Here is a 20,845-nt window from a genome sequence, read left to right on the forward strand (position 1 = left end):
AAGTCTTGGAGGAGCAAATATCCAACAGGTAATGTGACACACAGTACGGGCAATGCAAAACGTGTGGAACTGACGAAATATTTCAGGAAAAAGAAAAAATAGTAAAATTAAATGTATCGTCGTTACAGCACCCAACCTCCCCTAGCTGTTTTTTTTTTTCTTTTTTTGCGGAGCGTCCCACTGCGGTCAGGCCAGCCGCCACTCGAAAAGACGAAGTCAAGCCAGCCGCCCCAACGATTGTTAATACTGTGCATTACGGTAACGTGCCGACGTGCCCCTGCGTTGGCCACCTTCAAATGAATTATGAAATAAAACAGTCCGTGCAGTATAATAACGAATGCCCCCCCACCCCCGAAACATGCCTACCTTTCGCTTTACATTTGCTTCGCTTCTCCGAGATCTTTCAGTGGCCGTAGGGAGACCTCGATTTGTGCCGGCTGTTGTGAGAGTGAAGGCTCAGTGTTGCTAGCAGAAGTAGCCGCCAGAGATCCTCCATCGGCTTGATTATTTCCCACGTCTGGTTCTTTAAAGATACTCGGTACTGCGTTGGGCTTTAGTATTAGGCGTGTGGCGTACCCCATCTCAAATTGTAACATATTTTGTATGTAAGTCCTCATGCCTGAAATGTTCGCTGCGCGCACGCCTGCTTGTCCTTCTACTCATGTCGTTTTTTTTTTTTTTTTTTTTTTTTTTTTTTTTTAGGGGGTCTCGCGGGTTTTTCCTTGCCGACGCCTTGCAAAATTTTGCAATACACAAAGGCATAAGTGACAGTTTGTGTCCTCCCCGTTGTTATGTCTGCGTGAACTACTGTTCGCCAAGCGAGTATACACACTAGTGACGTCACCACTCGGGGGCGTTGCAACACGGAAGTACTTCTATGTTGAAGAAAAGTTAAATAAATCAATATAAGGGTGTATTCTTCAGCTCTTATGCATTTTTCGTAGCTAAACTAACTATTTACTGCCGATCAAGCCATACATGTAAAATTAAAGGAGCCTTCCTTTAATCTTTGGGAGATGTATTGAAAAGCATGTCTTAACAATCAGCACATTCCAAATTTGGGTAGTCACTATTGTTTTTCTGTTTGATGTTTTACTGCTTTTGGGGCCTTAAATTAGTATGTCCTTTTGCTCTTTGGACGTCTTATTATATGCAACAATCTGTCTTTTAACTTTTGGAGTTGCATTGGGAAAGGGTCATAAATCAATCAGCACGTTTGCTTCGGGTCGGGTACATTCTGTTTAATCTTGTTCTGCTTTTTGTGTTTGTGGGCGGGTGGGGGTCATAGATCAGTCTTTCCTTTGATTGCTGATTGCAGAAGGGGGGTCCTAAATCAATTTAGTGTTGGGTGATAATTGCGTTTTATGTCAGAAAGGGTTGTTACGTCACATATAAAAGAAAATAACATTTCTGATGCGCACTAAAAAAAATATTGGTGTCATACTTTCGGGATCATGCAACAATATCTTTGAGAGATGTATTGAAAAGGATGTCAATCAGCACATTCCTCATTTGGGTAGTCACTATTATTTTTTCTGTTTGTTTTTCTGCTTTGGGGGCCATAAATCAGTATGTCCTTTTCATCTTTGGACATTTTATTTGTGGTCATGCAACAATCTGTCTTTTAACTTTTGGAGTTGTATTGGGAAAGGGTCATAAATCAATCAGCACACGTTTGCTTAAGGTCGGCTACATTCTGTTGAATCTTGTTCTGCTTTTTGTGTTTGTGGGTGGGTGGGGGTCATAGATCAGTCTTTCCTTTGAATGCTGATTGAAGAGGTGGGGGTCCTAAATCAATCATCACATGCCCTGTTGGACAGAAGTGGACTCATGTGTAGTCCAAGGGCACGCTGGGAGTAAAATGTAGGTCTTAAAGCACAACAATTGTGTTCCAATTGACGGACAGAACTCATCGATTTGTTGGCGAAGAAGACTTTTCCAAAGGAGGGCGGCAGAAAGGCAGAAGGTGTGTTAAACCGTTTGGGGACCTTCGGGTTCGATTCATCTCAACAGAATTGATGCGTACCAAACGTGACGTATAAAAGGCGGAGGGCCTGGAAAAGGTCAAAGAGAAAAGCGCGTGCGAGGTAGAAATCATCAATCATCCCTCTCGGGTGTCTGTGTAATCTCACCGTCAATACAACTGGAGCAAAATGTTGAAAGGGCCGAGGAGGTCAAAGGGCAAATGAAAATGTGCAAAATTACCCCTAAAATGCTGCTTCAAATAAAAAAATGGCCGCTCGTCTGTTTAGTGACACTAGCTCTGAAATGTAGCTTGTCAAACGATTGTAATTTTTAATCAGATTAATCACATTTTAGAATTTTGATTAATCACGGTTAATCGCTTAATTAAAAAGGCTTTTTTTATGAATATTTTTTGCCAGCCAAATTTGAAGAGCACTTGTTATATGTTAATTCTTTCGACATTTAATATTGAGGATGTCGTCATGTTTTTGATCCACTGCACACGCTCATCCTCCTCATTTTCTAATCAGTTAATTAGCTACATAATTTAAAAATGGAAAAATATATGACCCCAGTATGAACAAATATTCTGAATATCATACACAAACATTTATTAATTGCTTTACTTTAATGCATGTAATTATGTTTATTGCTCAAAGAACAACCTGTGCTTTAACATAGCCGTCCTCTATCAAGATAAAGGATAATCTGTGGTCAAATTTAATAGTCTGATTAATCTGCGTTAATACATGATTATGATCATTTTTTATGTGACATATATATTCCCTTCAATTTGGGATCACCCATCTGTCTAGTTCACTGTGTGAAGTTTAAAACTTTGTAGCGATCAGACAAAATCACCTAAAAGTGACCTTCAAATGGCACTTTTGTGCCAAAACGGCTTACTTCCAATGTGTCTTCAGACACACCTTTTCGAGACTTTTTTTTTTTTGTGGGTCTCCTCATGATCAACATGTCTTCCAATTTCAAAGTGACTAATGAAATTGTCCTACTGAGGCAAAATGGGCTTCAAACCAAAATGTCAGAGTTCTTATGCCCTTTTGGGCCTGGCTTTTTTTTTTGTGGCCGAACTCATGATGGACATGCCTATAAAATTTCACGTTGCTAAGTAAAACTGGCGTTGAGGACTCAGTTTAAAAAAAAAAAAAAAAAAAAAAAAACCAGTCTCAGGGGAGCTACAGAGAGTAAACGGCATTTCAAATCAAAATGGCAGTTTCTTTTCAGGCATGTTTTTTTTTTTTTTATATACTTTTTCTTTTGTCGAACTATTCATGATAAACAATGCCAAATTGTCCTACTGAGGACAAAATTGCTGCTTCAAAGCAAAATGACAGAATTCCTGTGTCTTTTCAGGCCTGGCTCCTTGGGACTCTTTTGTGGCTCCTCATGATGGACATGCCTTTACTTACGTTCTAATGACAAAGTGGCTTCTTTGAGGGCTCAATTAAAAAAAAAATAATAATAAAAAAAATAAAATAAATAACAAATCTCGCGCTGTCAAACCTGATTAGTTTTCGTTGCTATGTGCGTTTTTGCTCTCTTACAAAAAAAAAAATCAATAAATAAATAAATCTTGCGAGAGCAAGGTTACAGAATGCGCCCCGTTGCGCCGGTGGTTTTTGCGTGTACGTCAATGAGGTCATTTGCATACATTTGGCCGAGAAATTGGCCACCTCCTATGTAAGGAAAAAAACAAAAAACAAAACATTCTCAAGGGAGCTATAGAGCTTAACTCATTCACTGGAAGCCATTTTCACTGAAGCAACCCAACCCGCTTCGCTCCCAGCTGTTTTACTGGATTTTGACTGATTTTGCAAGGCCCATAGAATATTGTCTTCTTTTGCTATAAAAACATGGAACCTACCAAAAGAAAGTTTAGTCTATTTTTTTTCCATCAGGACAAAAAAAAAAGTATATTTCTACCTGTTTCCGTTTTGCAGCAATTAGCATTGCAATATAGCTAAGTTTAATCATTATTCACAAATCGGTTTAAAACTGTGAGGAAAACAGCTTGTTGCAACATGGTTGCTCTCTTATACTCTGCTGCCATATACTGGCCGTTTTTGTAATAACTACCTTTGCTTCAACTAGAGATAAACCGATGTGTTTATTTCAGGGCCGATACCGATACAGATTACTAGTGGTCAAGGACGCCGATAACCGATATTTGGAGCCGATAATCATTTTCACTAAAAAGGGAAAATTTGGCATCAAAATTTGGAAAAAATACAAACTTCAGCTCTTCATTTGTTTGGAATTTTAAAGCATATTGTTTATTGAGCAACTTTTAGGGTTAATAAAATATTGGAGTTTATTTTTTATTTTATTTTTTATCTTAGTTAATAGACATCTTTGTTTTTAAAATCTAACAAGTTCCGGGATCTCCCAGGGGCAGTAGCATATTTTCAAAAATAAAATACATAAAAAGTTAAATAAAAACAAACAATTGTTTTCTACATTAAATAAAATATTCCAAAATTTCAAAATATGTGAAGTATTAAATTTTTACTTATATTAGTTTTAATTAAAAAAAAAACAACAAAAACAAAAAAAACAGAAGGTGCAGAGACCATCTGAAAATTTACATTAAAAAAAAAAATTAAATGAGTTCCCTGAAGTTGACAGTTTTTTTGGATCCATTATCGTCCATATGATTCTTCAAAATGGCTGATGCCGATATTTGTGAGAATGCTGAATATCGGCGCGATAATCGGCCCAGCCGATAATCGGTCTAGCCCTAGCTTCAACCGTTCTCTTCAGTTCAGAGGCTGCATCAAAGTCTTCTGTATGCTCTAGCATAAAAAAAAAAAAAAAAAAAAAGTATAAATACGTCTTTGGGACACTGGTAATATTTCAAATAGAATGTATTAATACGTTTTTGGGAGCAAATGAGTAAAATGGCATTTCAAACCAAAACGGCACACTTCCTGTCTCTTTTCAGGAAGGGTTTTTCTAGCCTTTTATTTATTTATTTATTTATTAATTTATTTATTTATTTTTTTGTGAGTCTACTCATGATAAACGTCTACCAAATTTCATGTTGCTTCGTCAAATTGGCTTCGTGGGTCGACTTTTCATAACGATGACAATGAAACACGCACTTTCATGAATAAAATAATTTGCAAGTTAGCTAACCCTGAATGGTGAAATAACGATTTTGCAAACTTGCCATCTATTCTTTCAACAAAATGACTCACTTTTTTTAAAAGGAAAATCCTTGACATTTAAAGCTTATTTCTGTCCGGCTAGTTGAACCGTTGTGCTTTGTGTCGCTATCTCCTTCAGACAAAGCAACTTCTCTTTACGTTTAAAAAAAAAAAAAAAAAGGACCGTCAATGGCAATTACATGCAAAGTGGCGGCCCACAATGGAGATAAACACGCTCGGCAGTGTGAAGTGAGTCAAAGTGCACCAGCGACAATGGCGGTGCAGGGTTTTATTTTTTTTGCCATTCCCCCATCAACCCCTCCGCTGCTTATTATTATGTTAAAACCCTGTCATTTTTCCACCGGCTTTTATCCAAGGACAATTATGTCGGCGATGAGAATGAGGCTGCCCTTGCTAAAGGATATGCCATTTACTGGCAGAGCCCCGCGTTTAACTTTGTCGTGAAAAGGCTGCCGGCTGATTGTAAGATGGCGAAAAGGTTGCAATTAAGTACACACGCCCGCACGGGAACTTGCATGTGTGTGAATAGAACGAGCTGGCGAGGCTTCAAGGTCCTCCAGTCGACTGCCACTTGCGACGTCCGGTGTCTCGTAGCAACAAGTCTCAGAAAAGTATTATCTGCAGCCGTGCCGTCAAAGCTCGTTTTGTGAGCGCGCGTCGTGTTCTCAAAGCTGGGGGTGAAAAAAAAAAGAAAAGTCTTTCGTAATGTGAAGCATAATCTGAAGTAGTTTTGGCAAAGTGTAATTCAGTATCTGAGGAAGTGCTGCCTCCGTGAGTGAAAATTAGGGCAGAACAATTGAAATCAGTTTTGAATTAACACTAATTAAAACCAGACTAAGTGCAATTTCTGGAGAAATTGCTTGGGAATGCTGAAAGCTGAATGCTAAGATTTGATTGCATGTGGAATGCTTATGAAGTAAATGGAGAGATAAATTATGACCTCCTGGTTACTGGACTCTGTGCTTTACAAACTGTGCCACCGAACAGTATCAAACACCTGGTAATGATGATAAGTTATATGTATGGAAGTGGGCGTGGAAAGCGATACTTAGAAAAAAGTTCAATGTCTGTCCCATTGAAAATGAATGGGAAAGAGTTTATATTAAATGTTTAAAATTGTGCAAATACTGTAAGTAATGTGGAATCTGATGATATATACCCCGGGAGGCGTTAATTTTTGAAGCTAGTTGAAATTTGAGCAGTGTAAATTGGAAGAATATGTGGGATTTATTACGCGGCAAAAATGTGTGGAGAATAAAAATCGTAATAACATATGTTGTGGGAATGCTGAAGCAACAACAAATGTACCATGTTTATTTGGGTATTACTGTATGTCCATACAGAAGAAGGAAGGTTGGACAGTTGTTTGGGAATTGTAGTTTACTTTTTTTTTTTTTTTTTTTTTTTTTTTTTACACATTTATTGTCAAAAACTAACACTAAAATTGATGAAAAGCATTTTCGGCTTTTCTTTTCTTTTTCTTTTTTTTTTCTTTTTTTTACAGACATTTTTTTTACAGATACTGCAAGACACGTTTTCACAAATAGGCAGATTAAAAAAAAATAAAAACTAAAAACTGAAAAAAAAAAGCTTGGTTGTTTCATTTCACACTTGACGGCTGACCAGGCACTCCAGGGACCAAACGATTTGTTTACAAATTGTATAATTGTATTAAAAAGTCAACTTTTAATTCTTGATCCCTTGTTTATTTTCAGAAAAGAATTTCCGAGCGTTTTTATGAAGACTCATGGGAAACTGGTTTAAATTGCGAAAAGAAGCAGAGCGCAATATGTCAGCTTGAAATGTAAGGAGGTGGACAGAGGACAAAAAGAAATGAGACGTTGGTAGTGGGTGCAAATCTATTTTGGTGGTATTTAGGCCAGGCCGCGTTAAAATGGGTCTTCCTTGAAAAGTGAGGCGAGTGTGAGGTGTCCTAATCAGACCTTGAACATGTTCCACCTCCGCAGGAATCAGGTCAAGTGCTCGCTTATGTGCACATTGGACAAAGCGCCAGTGTGAAAGGGGTTACAGAATAGCCCTCCTTCTGCCTCTGATACTACCTCGGACACATTTAAAAATTTGCAGCTTCAACGCCCCCATTCTATGTCCATTCACACACAAACAGTGGACACAGCAAAAAAGGCAAAAAATAGATTTCACAGACTGTGTGAAAGGGGCTACACAATTGCCATCCTACAGGCTCTGTTGCACCTCTGGTACTACCTCCAGATCCAGGAAATTTAAGGGTTGATGTCAACGTCCTTTCACACAGAACAGTAACACAAAAGACAAAAAAAAATCTTTGCCAAGAAGTGTGAAAGGGGTTACACAGCCACCATCACACCCATCTTACAAATCGGATTCGACCACCAAAGGCTGAAAATGTGTTTGTCAACTTCAACCCTCGTTCTGTGGACTGTCACACGAAACAGGTGACACAGGCAAAAGACACAACAATGTAGCCTGACAAGCTGTGTGAAAATGGGCTACAAAGCTTTAACCCTGCCTCTGATGCTTACCTCGGAAGCCAGGAATATTGGGGGTTAACTTCACCCCCCTATTTCACACAAAACAACATATGAAAAAGATCAAAGAAAAAAATGTTTGACAGGCAGTGTGAAAGGGTCTGTATAGTCATCATCCCACCTCTGCTCCATCTCTGACACTACCTTCAAAGCTGGTAAAATTGCAGGTCGACTTCAACCCCCCATTCTGTGTCGGTACTTTTCACATAAAACAGCAAAAAAGGGGGGGGGAGGCTTTGACGATCAGTGTGAAAGGGGCCATTACCCCTTTGTTACACCTCTGATACTACCCCTGAAGCCAGTAAATGTGCAGGTCAACTTCAACCTCCCATTCTGTGTCAGTACCTTTCACACATAACAGCCACACAGAAGAAATTTGTCTTTGACTGACAGTATGAAAGGCATTATGAGTTGCTATCTTGCTTCTGATACTACCTCCCAAAGCCATGAAATTTGCGGGTTGACTAACTAAACCCGCATTTTGTGTACTTTCACACAAAGCAGGTGATACAGGAAAAAAAATAGCTTGACTGGTTGTGTTAAAGGGGTTGCATAGCCGCCATCACGCCTCAGATACTTAACTCTGGAGCTGGTTAATTTGCAGCTCGACTTCATCACCACATTCCGTGTTGGTACACACAAGATGAAGCCAGCTTTAACCAGCAGTATGAAAGGTGCTAAAAAGTTGCCATTTTGTCTCTGATCATACCTCGAACGCCATGAAATGTGTGGGTCGACTTCAGCCCCCCTGTTCCGCATCTTTTCACACAGATCTGTGACAAAGTGTCACACCTCTGATTCTACCTCAGAGAGCGGAATACGTGCTGGTCGACGTCAACCCCCCGTTCCTCGTCCTTTCACACGGAACAGCGACAGGGGTAAATTGTACCTCGCCATATTGGCGAGATTGAGCTCCTCACTTCTTGTCAGTTCTGTCATATTGCGTTCCCGCTGCAAATCCTATTCAGCGTTCCGCCTTTTGATGTTTTTCCCGCTCCGTTCCTGGCATCCCTCTCAGGGATAAACGTCATTCTTGGCAACAAATCCCTCATTTTTTTTCTTTTACCCCCCCCTTGTGCGGTATATCCCCTACGGAAGGACGTGTTACCGTCACGATTGCTGATTAATTCAGCTGGAGGCGCGTCACCTCCGTACGGTTGCAGCGGGTCCGAGTCCGAGTGCGTCAACGGTATCGGGGTCATCATGCAGCCTGGCGTCTTCTTGCTCGTGTTTTGTCAATTTCACTTGGGGTGAAAAATAAGGAGCAGCTTTGATCTCGGCCGCTGATCACCAGCGAGTGAGACATCGGCAGTCGCGGGGGGGCGAGATGCAGCAGCATTTATAAAAACCAACTTGATGTTTTTTGACCTGAAAATTGATTTAAGAGGCAAGATGGTGGCAGGTTTTGACTGATTTGATAGGCCGATTCTGATATTTGGCAGGTTTTACTGCATTTTGAGTGATTTTGAAAGGCCCACAGAATATTGTGTTCTATTGCTATAAAAACATGGAACCTATCAAAAGAAGATTAAAGTCTCTTCTTTCATCAGGCAAAAAGTATATTTCTATCTGTTTCCGTTTTGCAGCATTTAGCATTAGAATATAGCTAAGTTTCATCAATTTTCACAAATCTATTTAGAATTGTAATTGTGCTTCTTTTTTTTCAACATGGCCCTGGTTGATCTCCTTTGCTCTGCTGCCACCTGCTGGCCGTTTGTGTAATAATGACCATTTCTGCAACCATTCTTTGCAGTTGAGAGGCTGCATCAAAGCCTTCTGTATGTTCTACCATAAAAAAAACAAACAAACAAACGTATAAATACGTCTTTGGGACACTTAAAACATTTAAAAAAATGTATTTATTCGTTTTTGGGAGCAATTGAGTTGAGGGTGGGGGCACAGTGTGGGGTCTGGAAAAAAAACACCTCAGTGCAGAGCGACAGAAAAACAAAAGAATGGATCTCAAAGTTTTGCAAATGTTGGATATTGCAGCGTACGTATGTTTATTCCGTATATTGGGCCCCTTTCACGCTACAAGTCATCAACGTAAAAGGACACGGAATCTTGGGTCTTCACCTAACCCTTGAATTTGCTGATTTCTGACGTGTAACAGTGGGGTAGCCTGTGAAAGTCTGAATAACGCCCCCTTCCCGCCCGCCGTCTTTTTCTGTGTTGCTAATGTGTGTGAAAGGAAACGGAAATGGAGGTCTAAGTTACACCCAATTATTTCACTGCTTCAGAGGCATGATGGCGGCGTAGATCCTATCAAAGCAGACGCTTTACTTGTCACCAATCTGCGTTTCAGGTACCGGCGCCGAATTGGGGGGTTGAAATTTAGCCACAAATTTTTGTGTTCAAGGTAGTATCAGAGGTGGAAAGGTAGTAGGTGTAAGCCAGCTTTTTCCCTGGTTAGTGTACGAAAAGACAGGTGGAGAGATGTTGAAGTCGATCCACAATTTTACCAGCTTTGGAGGTATTATCGGCCATTACAGTTGGTACCTTTCCCACAGAATAGCGATAAATGGGGGGAAAAAGATTTTGACAGGAAGTGCCAAAGGGGCCACACAGCTACCATTTGAACTTTTATAACTATCACTGATGGCTGGAAATGTTTTACTTCAGAACACCCAATCGCCCATTCAGTGTTGGTACCTTTCACACAGAATTGCAACATGAATGGGGCTCTACAGCTGCCATTCTACTGCTAACACCTCAAACACCAGCAAATTAGTGGGTCAACTTTGAATGGCGTTCCTCAGGGAAATATCTCAGGTCCATTCATCTTCTTACGAAGCCTTTCCCTGTCCGTCCATTCCTTTAACGCACCACCTAAATACGGACGTGGACGGCGGCACGAACCGTGATGTAATATGATACGGTGGCTTTGGCGTTTCTTCACTTAAGCCAGCGCTAAGACGGGGGTGGGGGGGCAACCTCTTCTTATTCCAGCCGGTCGGATCATCTCCCTTTTCACTAAGCCCCTAAATCCTCCGCGCCGAGCTCTTTTTTTGTTCCACCGCCGCGCTTCTTCTTGAGCTTGAATTCAAAGGCGCGCGACAAGCGTTATTAGCGCGCTGGCATTGGCTCCGGAGTCAAGCGCCGTGTGACACCTGAACTTTCTGTTTCTGTTTATCTGACATTCAATTCATTAAACAGGCGGAACTTTTTCAACAACGCGGAGAGATTACCCATTTCTCGCTAACAAGGCTTAGCCAGAAGAAAAAACGCATGTAAACACAATTGTGCAAGGCATAAAGTCCAATTAAAATCTCCTCGGGCACCACCTTCATCTTCTTCAACGGCTTCCCGTTGACATGCGGGTCAATGCGCCGACCGACTGCAGCCAGATGCTTTCTCGCAGAGAGGCACGGACGCTTGACGGTAATATCGACGCGGACGCCTCATTTAGCCGATGCGCGGAACGGTGACGGCGCTTTCGTGAGCAGCCAATTAACGCCTCTCTGTAAGACAAATTAAAAGCCCAGCGCAACATATGAAGTCCAATTCAGTCTGTTTACTAGCAAATGCCTGATGGAGTTATCCCCTTTCATACAGCCCGTAAAAGCGTTTTTTTTTTCTTTCCCCTCTTTATAGCACTGTTCTGTGTGAATGGACCCGGAATAGGAGTTGAAGTCAACATGCACAATTTCTGGATTCTGAGGTAGTAACAGATGGGTGATATAGCTCTTTAGCCCCTTTCATACAGCTTGTGAAAGATGTTTTTTTTGTCCTTTGTCTTGTTCTGTGTGAAAGGACTCCAAATGGAGGTTGAAGAAAATCAGTGAATTGGATTTTTCCCGTGTCTGTGTGAAAGGACTTGGAATAAAGTTTGAAGTCGACCATCGAATATCTTGGCAACTGAAGTAGTAACTGGGGTATGAGGGTGGATTTGTATCCCCCTTTCACACTGTCAGTCTAAGCTGTTTTTCTCCCAGAATTTTCCTGTACCACAATTTTGTAGGAAAGGACATGGAGTGGGGGTTGAGGTCAACACACAAATTTCCTGGTGTCTGAGGTAGGAAAAGAGGCATGATGTACAATAGCTGTGTTTCCCCTTTCACACAGCCTTATTCAATGTGAAAAGATACTTTTTTCCTCCTCTGTCTGTGTGAAAGAACTTTGGAATTGTCACGCCGCCACCGGCGAGACGGCCCATGCTTTTATTTTTCATAGTCATGTTTCCTGTTTTATTTTGATATTTTGATTCCCTTCTCACCCCAGGTCACTTGCCCTTCCTGCCGCTCCCTAATTACCGGTTCCCTCCCATGATTATCACCACCTGTTACCAATCAACCCAGACAATAAAAGCCACCTGCATTCTCCCCTCAGTGCCGAAGTGTCACACATCTCAGTGCATGGAAGCGTCCCACAGTCCTCGAGTCCTTGTTCCCGGTGCCTTGTTGTTTTGCCTTGTTTTTGTGCCTTTTCCTCCCCAGCGGAGCGCCCTTAGTTACCCCTTGTGCCTTGAACCTTTTTTCCTCCCTAGCGAAGCGCTTTTTGTTGTCCCCTGTACCTTTTGCCTGTTTTTTCCTCCCCAGTGGAGCGTTTTTAGTTCTCCACTTTTTGATTCCCCTTTCTCCTCTCAGGTTGAGAGGAGACAGCTGTTGGCCAGAAATAAACCTGTTGCCTTTGTGGCCTACCTTTATCCTGCGTCTGAGTCCTGCCTTTCCTCGTCGTGTCAGGAATAAAGTCTGAAGTCGATCCTCGAACATCTTGGCATCCAAGGTAGTAGGGATGGTGACATTGTAGCCCCTTTCACACTGCTGGTCAAATCTGTTTTTTTCCCCCTATAATTTTATTGCATCACTATTTTATATGAACGGGCGTGGAATGGGGCCGAAGTGGACATGTAATTATTTTTGCTGATTCCGAGGTAGTAACAGAGGCATGATGTAGCTGTGTACCCGCTTTTTACACGGCCATCAAGGCTGCTTTGTGAAAGTACTGACATGGAAAGGGGTTTTGAAAATGAGCCACAAACTTTCTGGTATCTGAGGTAGTTTCGGAGGTGTAACAGAGGCGGGATGATGCTTGTGTAGCCCCTTTCACACAGCCTGTCAAAGCTGTTTTTGTTCCCCACGTCCCTGCTTTAAGAAAGGGAATGGAACATGGATTGAGTTCTACCCAATCATTTTGCAACTCTTCCGCTCGTTCCCCCATGTCACAGAAGGTAAAGAACACGGAATGGGCATTGAAGTCGACCCTCAACTTTCCCGGCTTCCATCGGGAGTATGCGCTCCCTCAGAGCTCGATCGGGTAACAGAAGCCTTTCACGCTGCACTTTGATGGAGGCTGAGGTCTGAGTGACGACCCGTAGCAAACGACAGTGGTCCCGAAAGAGAGAAGAGGAAGTCTAGGGTGGTCTGCCAGGCATCGATCGTGTCCTTCAAGGCTGCTGTGAACTTTTTTTTTTTTTTTTTTTAAAGCTTGATCAGCAACCAGAACAAACGTAGAACAAGACTCGCTCCAATCTTTTAAGCAGCAGATTGGATCAAAGCCTCCGAGACTCCATCCATCCCCTTTAGCGCTGAGTTGAAGTGGTGAGTTGCCTGCAGATGGTGACAATAAGATTGGGGAGGCTGCACCACCCAACAACAAGTTTCACCTTGTTGAAACGAGTGAAAATTCCTTTAGAAAGCATCAAAAGAAAGTCAAGAGATTAAGGGACGGGGATTTTGGGTGCCTTCTTTAATTTTAAATATATAAAAGTCACACTAGACAAATTATGAAAAACACTGTGACTTAATCCGAAAAATACGGTACGCTTTCTCTTGCTGATTATATTGTGACGGAACATAATATTCCGTGGGGCTTGATAGATCCGTCAAAATGCTTTTGGCAGTCTGACTAACTCAGCTTTGAAATTGGCTGCCGGTCAATGAGCAAAGATGCCAGTTTCCAACTTTTAATACCCTTTATCAGCGTTTATATGAGCGTTATAAAGGTGTAAATGATACGACGTGGCTGTGGTCCACCTTTGTCAGTATTTCCACTGAAAAGACGCGGAATACGGCTAAAAGTCGACCCGCATATTTTATGGCATCCGGGGTGGTATTAGATAGGGATAGACCGATTATCGGCCTGGCTGATTATCGGTGCCGATATTTGGCATGTTGACAAATATCGGCATCGGCCTGTTTACGAATCAAAAATTCGATAAAGCTGGAATCTCACCTAACAGTGCAAACGTAGCAAATTTTGCGTTTTCATCAGGATTTTACTTTTTGCAAAGACATTTCAAACATATTCACACAATTCTTCACTGTCAGCAAAGATCTTTTTGAACCCTGTCGAAAACCCAAAATTAGATATTTAATTTTGCATACATTTGTCACTGCTGACACTGGGAAGTACCAACACTATTTATAAAAAAAATAATAATTAAAAAAAATAAATTAAATTTAGAAATTATGTTGAAATTTAGAAAAACTTTATTTACAGTCGAAAACTATTTAATTATTTATTCACTGCAAACACTGGGAAGTCCCAACACTTTTTCATTTATATTAAAAAATAAATAATTAAAAAATTAAATGTAAAAATTATGTTGAAATTTTGGAAAACTTTATTTATGGTAGAAAACTATGTATGTATTTATTTATTTACTTGCTTAGTTTTGAATTTAGCTTAACACATGCTGATGACCCTGGAAGTTCCCTACAATTTCTACAATTTCTTTTAAAAGTTTGAATTAAACAAAGCTGTCTATATGTTTAAAATTAAAAAAAAGAAGTAACTTTTTATGCTATTATTTTCTCTTTTACTGCAAATGAATATCGGCTTGAAATATCGGTTATCGGCCTCCTTGACGACTAATAATCGGTATCGGCATCAGCTCTGAAAAAAAACGTGTCGGTCTATCACTAGTATTAGAGGCCTAACACAATGGCTGCTGTGTTACCCCTTTCACAGAGCCCGTATATTTCCCAGAGCTGGCGCACAAATCAAGACGTACGCGGATCACCTTGTCCAAGGTGGACCCTCCTGACGAGGCGTTCGGCAATTCCCCAAACTCTCCGGGTGGCGTCCCGCCGAGATTGCCTCCTAAATCCCCGCCAGTCAGGCCCGTCGAGGCGCCGGCATGCTCGGCTTAGCGCGTCTCGTCCCTCGCTTGGCGGGTTGACGCTTTTTGTCTCTCGTTAGCGAGCCCGCTGAGCCGTAAACCTACGTGAGGGAGGGTGGGGAAAAAAAGGTGTGCGAGTTTGAGGAGGGATAAAGTGGCAGAAAGTGGACTTGCTGAGAAGGGAGAGATGCTTTTGAACAGACAACTAATAGTACACGTCTTTATCGACCTAGCATCAAACCATCGTCATACCTACCCATCAATTCAACCGTGTCCCTTAATACACATCAATCTAATAACCGAGTGTATCTACCGTCCCATTTATCCATCTCCATAACATCTAACTTTTTTCCTACCTTTTCCCTCTCCCAACCCTCCTGCCTATCTATCGCTCTCATCGATCATCTACCTCGCTACCAATTCATCTTTTCAACTACGTACCTTACTACCTACCCACCGCCACAACTACCTACCTATCCAACCGCGAAGAGGCAGATGCTTTTGAAGGAAAAAGCGGCATGCGCTAATGCCGGCTAAGTAATGGCCCGTGTGTATATTGCGCCGTAAAAGGCAATGAAGCGTCACCTTTTTGTCGGCCATATAATGCGCCACCGTCGCGCTTTTTAATATCTCGCCTTGCGTCGGCCGGTTCCCGGCCATCACCGTAATTAGCCCTGGCGGGAATCTTGTTTTGTTGCTGACGTGGAGCGGACAAAACGCGGGGAAACAAAAAGACGTATGGGACCAGCTGGGAAATCTTTACAAGATCAACGATGTTAATTATTCATACCTGAATCCTGTTTTTTTATTTTTTTATTTTTTTTAAGCATGCAGCTGCATTAGTGCATGCTCTGCACATGTTAAGATGTTTTCTGATGGCCTGCTGGGTTGAGACGCACCGTTCACTTACTTAAATGGGCTGCGATGCCTACAAATACCACTTAGTTCTTATTTAAAACCAAGTTCCAGTATCACTACCGACTTACCCGTCACTTAGCTACCTGTAGTACAATCTACTCACCTAGTACTTACCGACATAACATTTTACTTACACCTACCTACCAAATCCATCTGCTGACCAACTGACCGACCAACCTACCTACCTATCCTTCGACCAACCAATCTACGTACCTTTACTATCTACCGTATCTCCCTATATAACCATCAAACTACCTACCTACCCATCTATAAATCAATCTACTTACTTAAACATCTACTAACCTAACAAACAATTTTAATTTAAGAGTGTACTTAGACTGTAAAAAGAGTTGAGTAAAAAATAACCCAGATTGAGTCAAAAATTGACCGACCCGCTACTTGTGTCAATTAGACCCATCCATCCATCCATCCATCTATCCATCCATCCATCCATCCATCCATCCATCCATCCATCCATCCATCCCTCTTCTTCCGCTTATCCGAGGTCGGGTCGTAGGGGCAGCATCTTTAGGAGGGAAACCCAGACTTCCCTCTCCCCAGCCAGCTCCGCCGGCGGGATGCCAAGGCGTTCCCAGGCCAGCTGAGAGACATCGTCTTTTCAGCATGTCCTGGGTGTTGTTTTGTACAATTAGACCCATTAACCCCCAAATTGTGTTGTTTTGTACAAAACAACCCATAAAGTTGGGACAAATTTACCCAACTAGTGCACTGGTCCATTTTTGTCCCAAATTGTTTTAGATTGGACCGACCGACCGACCTACTACCTACCATCTATAAATCAATCTACTTACTTACACATCTACTAACCTACCAAACCATTTTATTTTAAGTGTACTTAGAAGTGTAAAAAGAGTTGAGTAAAAAATAACCCAGATTGAGTCAAAAGTCGACCGTCCCGCTACTTGGATCAATTAGACCCATTAACCCCAAAATTGTGTTCTTTTTTACAAAACACCCATAAAGTTGGGACAAAACTTACCCAGCTAGTGCACTGGTCCATTTTTGTCCCAAATTGTTTTAGATTGGACCTACCTACCTACCTAATACTCTAAAACAGTTGGGTGAAATAACTTAAATTGAGTCACAAATGCCTGCTACTTGGGTCAAATTGACCCAATAACCCCAAACATTCCCAAAAATCAAAATGGTAAGACCCAAGTAGTGGGTTGGTCCATTTTTTTATTTTTTTTTACCCAATTGTTTTTCGAGTGGCGGCACGATGGATGACTGGTTAGCACTTTCGCCTCTCAGTGCTCAGGACACAAGATTGAATCCAAGCTTCGGCCTTCCTGGGTGGAGTTTACATGTGCTCCCCCGTGCCTGCGTGAGTCTTCTCCGGGTACTCCGGTCTCCTCCCACATTGCAAAGACTTGCATGGCAGGTTAATTGGGCGCTCCGAATTGTCCTTAGGTGTGTTTGTGAGTGTGGATGGTTGTTCGTCTCTGTGTGCCCTGCGATTGGCTGACAACCAGTTTTGTGAGGAATAAGCGGTTTTAAGCAAATGGATGGATGGATGTTTTTCGAGTGTGTACTTACTAACCCACCTACCCAACTACTTGTGTACCCACCTAGCTACCCACCTACCTGGCCAACCAACCTGCCAACTTACTGGCGCATTTCTTGATGTTTATTCCGGAGGTGTAGCTCTAAAACATGTGTTTTGGTTTGGTGGCGTACAGCTGCAGTGCCTCATGGGGAGGCTTGGTCGTCTGCAGCAGTTCTGCGGCGGCACAGCGGTGACAATGAAACATTGATCAAGATGTCTTTTCAAGGTGAAAAGATCTCATTCCTTTCTTCACATCCTCGCCTGCTTCCACTCCACCTCCAACTCCTCTGGGGAGATGGAGGGAGGTGAGTAAGTGAGCTAGGCTGTTAGGTAGAGGAGGAGGCGGGGGGTGAGTCGGAGCAGCGGGAAGTTCTCAGAATGGAAGCCAAAGAGCTTTTCTCTCCCTGAACAGGTTGTTCACGTTTTAACTGCAAACACTTCTCACTCACAATAGGTCACTTTTACTTTTTACTTTCTGGTTTTCTATGGCACACATTCACCTGCCTACCATGTTATCCATCTACCTCCCTTTCTACCTCGTTGATAATCAAAATAGAAGCCCTAATTTTGATTGGGAACGTTATCCTAAACCTACCTTTCCAGAAAGTGGGAATAGCAGGATGGCATGCGATTTTCAAGCGATGGTAGATGGAGGTTAGGTAGATAGTTGGATAGGTAGGTGGATTAGATGGTTAGGTAAGTTTAAATACGGGGATAAATGGATAGGTAGGTGGGTACATAAGTAGGCAGATGGTAGACCCGTATGTAAGTGGTTAGGTAGTTGGGTTGATGGAGAAATGGGCGGGCAGTTAAGTAGTTGGATAGGTAGGTACAAAGAGGTTAGAACTTACCAGATAGATATTAGACTCGGTAGAAGGTTAGATGAGTATATAGAGGGTAGGTACAGTAGATACGGTAGGTAGGTGACTAGATAGATGACAGATAAGGTAGTAAGATGGCTAGATGGGTTGGTCTGTAGCTGGATAGAAACCAAGAATCTCCATACCCGAAAAAGGAGCCATGATCACAAAACGCACAATTGTGTGATGCAACGTGCCTGTTTTATTTTCTGAAATGTTTTTACATAAGTTGTCAGGGATCAGCAGCAAAGCTTTCCGCGAGTAATCCCGGCCACTGGAAGGCGCTCATTTACATATTTACCTGGCAGAGGATGACACGTGTCAAACCTCGCAGACGACGGCGATGGCGTGAAAACCCTCCGCGTCGACATTTTGCTGCTTTCACTTTGCTGCAACGTGACTAAATCTCCGCCTTAAGTGTGTTAGCCAGCGAGTAGCGCCTTTGAAGTCCTTGTGCCTCTTATTCACACGCGCGCGTGCACATGCACACACACGCACGCATAGAGTTCAAAGAGTCAGAAATGTTTTTATCTGTTTGTTGTGAGGCTGCTTTGAGGCCTTTGAAGCACGTTAGCTTAGCTTGAGCGTCACAAAGATGGCAAATATCACATCATTTACTACGAGCACGTTAAACGCTTAGGATGCTAAAAGCAAATGTGATGTTAAGTTTGCATTCAAACGCCCAACACACAAACACAATTCAAGTCTATAACAATTAATTAACAATGAATGTACAACTAGACATTAGCAGTTAGTGACATGTCTGTGTCACGCCGCCACCGGCGTGACGGCCCATGCTTTTATTTTTATAGTCATGTTTCCTGTTTTATTTTGAAAGTTCTAACTCTCCTCTCACCCCAGGTCACTTGCTCTTCCTGCAGCTTGCTAATTACCGGTCCCCGCCCATGATTACCACCACCTGCCACCAATCAAGCCACAATAAAAGCCACCTGCATTCTCCCCTCCGTGGCCGAAGTGTCACACACAGTCAGTGCATGGAAGCGTCCCACAGTCCTCGAGTCCTTGTTCCCGGTGCCTTGTTGTCTTGCCTTGTTTTTGTGCTTTTTCCTCCCCAGTGGAGCGCTTTTTGTTACCCCTTTTGCCTTGTGCCCTTTTTCCTCCCTGGCGGAGCGCTTTTCGTTGTCCCCAGTACCTTTTGCCTGTTTTTTCCCTCCCCAGTGGAGCGTTTTTAGTTATCCACCTTTTGATTCCCCTTTCTCCTCTCAGTGTGAGAGGAGACAGTTGCTGACCGGCAATAAACCTGTTGCCTTTGTGGCCAACCTTTATCCTGCGTCTGGGTCCTACCTCTCCTCGTCGTGACAGTACACTTCGGCCAGCATGGACCCAGCAGGAAAGGTCGAGGCTAGGCTACAGAGCCTGGAGGTCCGGCTTGCCAACCGGGAAAAGGTTCAGCAAGCCGTGATTTCGCAGCTGGAGGAGCTGTCAAGCCAGGTCCATGAACTGGTGAGCCACATGCAGCCTCTCGCCCCTGAACCTCGTCTGCTGCGGCCTCTCGCCCCTGAACCTCGTCTGCTGTGGCCTCTCGCCCCTGGACCTCGCCTGCTGCAGTCTCTCGCCCCTGAACCTCGTCTGCTGCGGCCTCTCGTTCCCGAGCCTTGTCTGCTGCAGCCTCAAGCCCCTGAACCTCGCCTGCTGCAGCCTTTCGCCCCTGAACCTCGCCTGCTGCAGCCTCTCGCCCCTGAACCTCGCCTGCTGCAGCCTCTCGCCCTTGAACCTCGCCTGCTGAAGCCTCTCGCCCCTGAACCTTGTCTGCTGCCGCCTCTCGGCCCTGAACCTTGTCTGCTGCCGCCTCTCGCCCCTGAACCTTGTCTGCTGCCGCCTCTCGCCCCTGAACCTTGTCTGCTGCCGCCTCTCGCCCCTGAACCTTGTCTGCTGCCGCCTCTCGCCCCTGAACCTTGTTTGCTGCCGCCTCTCGCCCCTGAACCTTGTTTGCTGCCGCCTCTCGCCCCTGAACCTCGCCAGCGCCTTCAAGTCCCTGAGCCTCGCCAGGCGCCGCCCAAAGTCCGGGAGCCTCGCCAGGCGCCGCCCAAAGTCCGGGAGCCTCGCCAGGCGCCGCCCAAGGTCCGGGAGCCTCGCCAGGCGCCGCCCAAAGTCCCGGAACCTCGCCAGGCGCCGCCCAAAGTCCCGGAACCTCGCCAGGCGCCGCCCAAAGTCCCGGAACCTCGCCAGGCGCCGCCCAAAGTCCCGGAACCTCGCCAGGCGCCGCCCAAAGTCCCGGCGGCGCAAGCCCTGCGGCTGCCTTCACCTCTCGTCGGGCGTCGAGGACGCCCTCCTGACTGGCCCCGCTGGGACTCTATTGTCGGGCGGACGCCCTCCTGAACTGCCTTTTTGTCTGGGACGGATGGGTGGGCCGTGTTCCCACCTCCGTGCCCCCTTCCGCCCGCCCTTGTTTTTGGACTCTTTGTGTCGGATGGCCGTCAGGAGCCGGCCATTGAGGGGGGGGTACTGTCACGCCGCCACCGGCGTGACGGCCCATGCTTTTATTTTTATAGTCATGTTTCCTGTTTTATTTTGAAAGTTCTAACTCTCCTCTCACCCCAGGTCACTTGCTCTTCCTGCAGCTTGCTAATTACCGGTCCCCGCCCATGATTACCACCACCTGCCACCAATCAAGACACAATAAAAGCCACCTGCATTCTCCCCTCCGTGGCCGAAGTGTCACACACAGTCAGTGCATGGAAGCGTCCCACAGTCCTCGAGTCCTTGTTCCCGGTGCCTTGTTGTCTTGCCTTGTTTTT

At 43.7% G+C, this 20,845-nt stretch overlaps 1 protein-coding gene and 1 long non-coding RNA gene across 4 annotated transcripts in view; both read left to right on the forward strand.

Annotated features, from left to right (window-relative positions):
* Window positions 1-20,845, forward strand: part of LOC144031527 (uncharacterized) — an 82,919-nt gene that overhangs the window by 60,569 nt on the left and 1,505 nt on the right. The window lies entirely within an intron of this gene.
* gfra4a (GDNF family receptor alpha 4a) overlaps window positions 1-20,845 on the forward strand; it is a 118,410-nt gene that overhangs the window by 2,535 nt on the left and 95,030 nt on the right. Inside the window, exons 2-3 of one of the 3 annotated variants that reach the window (XM_077538779.1) lie at window positions 11,273-11,339; window positions 11,432-11,693. The exons of 1 other annotated variant lie outside the window; for it this stretch is intronic. The gene's annotated coding sequence lies outside the window, so the exon portion shown is untranslated. Of the gene's footprint in view, window positions 1-11,272; window positions 11,340-11,394; window positions 11,694-20,845 lie in introns of those variants that run through there. One more of the 3 variants, XM_077538780.1, reaches the window with a different exon arrangement.

Source organism: Festucalex cinctus, chromosome 12 (genome assembly GCF_051991245.1).
Source record: "Festucalex cinctus isolate MCC-2025b chromosome 12, RoL_Fcin_1.0, whole genome shotgun sequence".
NCBI classification, from domain to species: Eukaryota; Metazoa; Chordata; class Actinopteri; order Syngnathiformes; family Syngnathidae; genus Festucalex; species Festucalex cinctus.